The sequence below is a fragment of the Morone saxatilis genome, unplaced genomic scaffold (genome assembly GCF_004916995.1).
Source record: "Morone saxatilis isolate NCDOM2014 unplaced genomic scaffold, NCSU_SB_2.0 Contig21, whole genome shotgun sequence".
NCBI classification, from domain to species: Eukaryota; Metazoa; Chordata; class Actinopteri; family Moronidae; genus Morone; species Morone saxatilis.
In genome coordinates this window covers 20,383,783-20,389,561 of record NW_023339774.1, presented here as the reverse complement: position 1 = coordinate 20,389,561, position 5,779 = coordinate 20,383,783, and the positions used below count along the sequence as shown (strand labels likewise).

The 5,779-nt window shown below is 36.8% G+C and overlaps 1 long non-coding RNA gene across 1 annotated transcript; it reads right to left on the bottom strand.

The window, feature by feature from the left end:
* Nucleotides 1–79: 79 nt before the first annotated feature.
* LOC118332704 lies at nucleotides 80–1,377 on the bottom strand. The gene is made up of 3 exons (XR_004796937.1): nucleotides 1,113–1,377; nucleotides 672–725; nucleotides 80–462 (listed from the first exon to the last, which is right to left on the bottom strand). It is a non-coding gene; the product is annotated as an uncharacterized LOC118332704 (long non-coding RNA).
* Nucleotides 1,378–5,779: the final 4,402 nt, after the last annotated feature.

The window sequence follows — 5,779 nt, the reverse complement described above, 5'->3', positions numbered from 1 at the left end:
ATTATTGTCCATTGATTATTGCACATTGTTATTGACAAGATTGTTATTATTATTGTTGATGCCGAGATGCTGGGAGCAGTGCTGGTTGTTATACAGATTGATATTGAGTAAGTGCAATATTTCCTTCTGAATAGTAAGAGTATTGTAGTACCTCTATATATTTATTTAGTATTTGAGTAAATGCAATTGCTTTCTACTGCTGTGACTATAAATATGTGATTCCAGTACACCTGTAATGAGCAGGTAAAGTCTAGTGATAACAACAACAAACAACAACAAGATGTTGTAAAACCTCATTTCGCCCAATGATATTCCACCATCCATTAAAAAAAACAACACAAAAACAAACTTTGCTTCACAATTTGTATTTATTTGGCAATGAACAACTTAGAACAAAGACAAACCAGTTGAGAGCTTAAGGTAGATGTCGTTCACCTGAACTGGCTTTCACTCCAGTAGACCCTGAAAGAAAAATATAGATATTAAAATAAGCTGAAAAGTTACAATCACACAAACAGCAGCAAGCTCTTCAGAAGCAGTGCCAAAACCCTCATTTAGAAGCTCATGTTTAATCTTCCCCAGACATATGAAAGGGTCAGATGGGTAGTGATTGGTATAATCATTGGGATGGCTATTCACTTTATTACACAAATGTAAACTGCAATACATACATGCACATCCAGGTCCACTCTGCTACTTTCACTGGAACCTTTTCTTCAGCTGACCTGTCAAAACAAAACAGATTTGGATGTTAACCATGAAAGGTGTAGGTGGTGATAGGATCTGTGTATGTAAAATTAATAAAGAAAACCAAGCGGTAGGATTATATGATGTTAGCCGAATTGAAGAGCTGCCGCTTAAACGTAAGAAAATGTTTGACTTGTGTTCTGTTGACAAATAAATATGGCTATATAAGAGAGTTTATATTAAAACACGTATTTTTTAAATAGGAGTTTGGCGTGACGGATATGTCACCGGAACACGCTGGCTTTTCTTGACCACGTGCTCTGGCGTTGGTGGGTTTACGGCATGCAGTGGACTAACTGCGCTACTATAACACATTATCACCAAAAAACAAGAAAAATAACCTACTTAATTTACATTTTACTTACCTAATTACCGGACAGGTCGGTGGCACGATTCAGCTAACGTTACTGTACAAAACCTGGTTTAAAATCATGCTCAAAAGAGAAGAAAGAGCCAGTTAGTTACCTAAACCGACTAGATTTATCTAAAATGCACAAAAGTTGCATTTTTTTAATACTTAATATAACTAAAAAATAAGACTGTTCGTGTCTCCAAGAATAAGACTTTCTTGAACACACCCAGCGTGCCACTAACCCACCTCCTCCTCCTCCTCCTCCTCTTCCTCCTCCTTAGTCTTCGTCTTCCTCTGAATTATCGGCAGTGCTGCCTTTGTGTGCGTTACCACCACCTACTGTATAGGATGTACTACTGGTACTACCCACTAACTTGCAAATACTTTACTGTAATTTATTATTATATTATGTAATATATTATCATTTCTATGTGTCACACTACTAACTTGCAGATTCCTGTTCAGCTCTTCACTCATTTATTTAAATATCTGACTGTATTGTATCCCACATATTGTCTCGATCTTTATTTATATTTTCTGTGTTTAATTGTTATGCACTAACTCACCATGGTAAATTCCTTGTATGTGAAAACCTACTTGGCAACAAACCTCATTCTGAATATAGTAGTTTGATCAGCTGTTTTTTCAAAGCTTTTTAAGTCAAAATCCTCTCAGATTGGAGTCTGTGGTCTAATGTGCATCTACTGTGGAAGTCTTTAACCTGAACAAGTAGAGGAACCCCTTGTATAACTGAATTGCATTCCCAATTTTGCAGTTCCACAGTCCACAGATTGAACAATGAACCAAACTGAAGAGTTTTGGCACACGATTTCACTTCTGTGATAACAAATACACGTAGAAGTCAACCACATAACTCTTTTTTAAAGGATTATGTCATATAGGTCATATAATAACAGAATAAAGTGGAAAGTGACTGTAATGAAAGTACTTTTGTTATTAGAGATATAATAAAGTATGAACCTTTGTTTTAAAATACAAGAAATGATAATTCATTGATTTATAACTGAACTAGGGCTGTAACTGTCACCACGTACTTTTACTTAGTACGTCTACTGATAACAGATGGTATGGTCTGAAATCACAAACAGTATCACAAAAACAAAACCGAGACATCATAAAACACAAGTTGACGGCTAGAAGATGTGTTTTTAGTGGAGGTGGAACTGGCCAAGGATTCAGGAGGCAGTCGGGAAAAGTAATAAAAATGTCAAAAGGTCATCATTTTAAGAAGGTGCTTTCCTTCGCTGTAACAGTATATTTTACAGGTATGTGGTAAACAACTGCATGATCTACAAAAGGTTACTAACACATCTTCAGAATCAGTACTGAAGATAAATGTCAATTTTACCCAAGCCCACATCAGTAAAAGTGATGAAAAATGCTTCAGCAAACAGTAAATCTGTCACTTTTTCTGTCTTGAGCTCTTTGCCGTGCTAATGTGGAGCTGTGTGCCGTGTATGCATCAAAGCCTGTTAATAAAAGAGTATACGCTCTCTCTTTAGAGTCGTGTGGTTACAGCTCAAACCACAAGGAGTTGACTCTGCACTTTACTGGATCAGATAACAACAGAATAAAGTGGAGAGAGACAGCGAGGTCATGGGAAATGCTGTAGAGATCATGATCTTAATTCAACTCTAAGAATAAGAGTGTTTCTCTCACTCTTCAGCCATGTCAGCAGTGTCACAGAAGACGAGACATGGTCCCTGGTGGATGAATCCTACTGACTTTGGTGATCCCTTGACTTTTCAAAGCATCATCATCAGCTCAAAAGCTTAATTTGCCCAATAAACCTTTTTCACAGCAGCAATTTTGACATTAAATAAAACGTTTCTGCTACACTAAATGGAACAGAGCCTTAATCAGGGTTCCCACTCTTTTTAGGAAATTGTTTTCCAGCACCTTTCAAGGACCTTTTCCAGGACTAAGCACTTGCTTATGGGAAACTACATGTTAGCTCGATTTTGTGGCGTGCAGCCACTTTGACATGAAATAGTAGGGTAAAACACAGATATAGAAGATACTAACTAAGGCTCTGGTAACAGCTGTGTTTACCCTACTATTTACTACTATTCCTCTGACTGTAACATTAATTTAGCCAGAGAACTAAAATACAATTAATTTTCGAGGACAAATATTCAAATATTTTCAGGATATTTGGTCATTTTAATCAATTTCCAGGACTCTTGTCAAAACACACCATATAATGGGGATTAGAATACCTTTAACAACCTTTTAAACTGAAGTATATTCTACAGACTAGTATTAAATCAGGGAGTTTTGGCCACCTGGGGGCAGCAGACACAAGCTGTGAAAAACAACATATTCACTCCAATCCAATATTCACTCTTTCAGCTGTTTTCCTCTCTAGCAACTCCTGAGGGAAATATCTCTTTAGCTGCTAAATGCTCCACTATGTTCACCTACTGTGGTTCATAATGAGGCCATAAAGAGTGAACTTACGGCCAAACAGCTAAACAATGAGCTGAAACTCACTTTAAAGCACCTTTCACACTGTTTGCACATTGTCACCATTTAAGTGGTGAAATAATAATCACATTTAATTACATTAAAGGCATAGACACATTTTGTGCTTAATAAAAAAAACATTATATAGTTTAATTACTGTTTAAAAGTCGGGATGGACGGGCACAAACATTTCATTCAGTAACAGCCACAATGAATGAATTAAAAGCAGCCAACAGTTAACGCTACAGCACACACTCACCTGCTTGTTGAATGTCTTTCTGAAGGTTTATATATTTTGACCTATTATCAAGAATGTGTAAAATAAATCTATTCGTGTAAAAGAATTAGATTGGTGAAAGTTATAAAATGACAAAAAATGGGTCTTAATTAGATAATTGTGCCGTTTCTGAACATATATTTTGCATATTTAAACTGTAATATTGAGGGTTAGCATTCATTATGTTTGTCTCAGGCACAGACAGTAAACCAGCTTTATAGAAAGAAAACTCATGTTCTGTTCAGAGTGCACTTTTACGTGTTGCGTACTTTTTCCGGACATGTTTAATCTGAGCGAATATCAGTCGCACAGGTTCCTGGTAGGATGCATGTGAGCAAGCAAAAGTGGGTTTTGGTACATTAACTTCAGCGATACTTACTGAGTCAAACACAGATTGATATTGTGTACAGAAACAAACAAGTGGATCCTACTCAGATTTAACTGTCCGATATTTAACACACCTGCTGCTGTGTGACCTACATTAAAGGGACCCTGTGGAGCTTTTTTTGTAAACAGAGTTATGGTATGTTTGCATTCATACTTTCTATAAATCACATTATAAAACAATTGCATTTTAGATTTTTGGAAGAATTTGAAACGTACATTGTTTACATTGTTATTTCCTTGTTTCGTTAGCACAAACTGTTGATCAGAGGACGACGGCTTTGGATCGCGTCACTCACGTGCAACAAATCCCAACCCGAACCCATACTGCACACTGATTTTAAGGTTTTTAAGGCCTTAATATACTCGCAAACGGACACCGTGGACGTGTAGTGGTTCTGTTTACTTTCTGGAGTCCGCCATAGACTGTATAATTAAAAACAAACATAGTCTCTGCGACGTCACACATACCCTAACCCTGAATATGGGCAAAGAGGTGGAGCTAAATAAAGCCTGGCTGCTAAAAAACCAGCCGCCTATGACAGCACCCACCTGTCACTCAAAGTGGCCACAGCCTTAATTATTCATAACTTTAAGCCTTAATATAATTTTAACAGGTGAGTTTATATATAAATGCAACCCCTTACAGTTTAGGGAATTTAGCTATAGAGACTAAAACAGTTTTTTGTTCCGGGCTGTAAACATGTTTAATAGTTTTAATATTGGGCCTTATGGAGATTGACTCACATTTGGAGCCGTCCTCAAGTGGTCGCTAGAGGAACTGTAGTTTTTGTTATTTCCTCGTTTGCTCATGAAGGCTGCAGCAGTCCACGTTCAGGAGCTTGTTGTGGTGTAGCAGCCACGTCACAAAAAACTGGAGGAGCTGGAGGAGCTGCTCACAGTTAGAATATAAATAAATAATTGTAACTGGTGGTGAAACAAGTGTTACATTTTGATAAAATTTGTGTCACATATGTATTGATGTATGTTAGTATAAAATGGTTTCTTTTTTTTAAATAATTGCTAAAGTAGTATACAATGAGGATTATAGAGTTAGTATTGTATTAATTGTATGCATTTGGGACCATGAAGTACAAAAACATTGCTCCACTAATAGCCAAAACTCCACAGGGAACCTTTAACGTCGATGAAAGCGGTGCAGGAGGACTCGATAAAAGTCACAACATGCAATTTACAAAGACGAGTTAGAAGTTTAAGTATGTGTTTAGAATATTTATCAACTTACTGACTCTGAAAAGTTGTTTTTCACAGGAGATATTGACGTGTAACAGAAGGAAAAGCACAGATGATACTAATAACATAATGATGGCACTGTTCCATTTAAAGCCCCCAAAAACTTGGTTCTAAATCTTACAAAGGCCCACACTTACTTTCTCAATCAGAGCAAAGGGCTCCGACATGAACACACTATTTTCTGCAGAGGTTGAAACAGTTGTGGTTGTTTAACATAAGAGATTTCTGTGTTTTGTCTGTCTCTCAATACCCAAAACAAATTTTAGATCAAACCACAT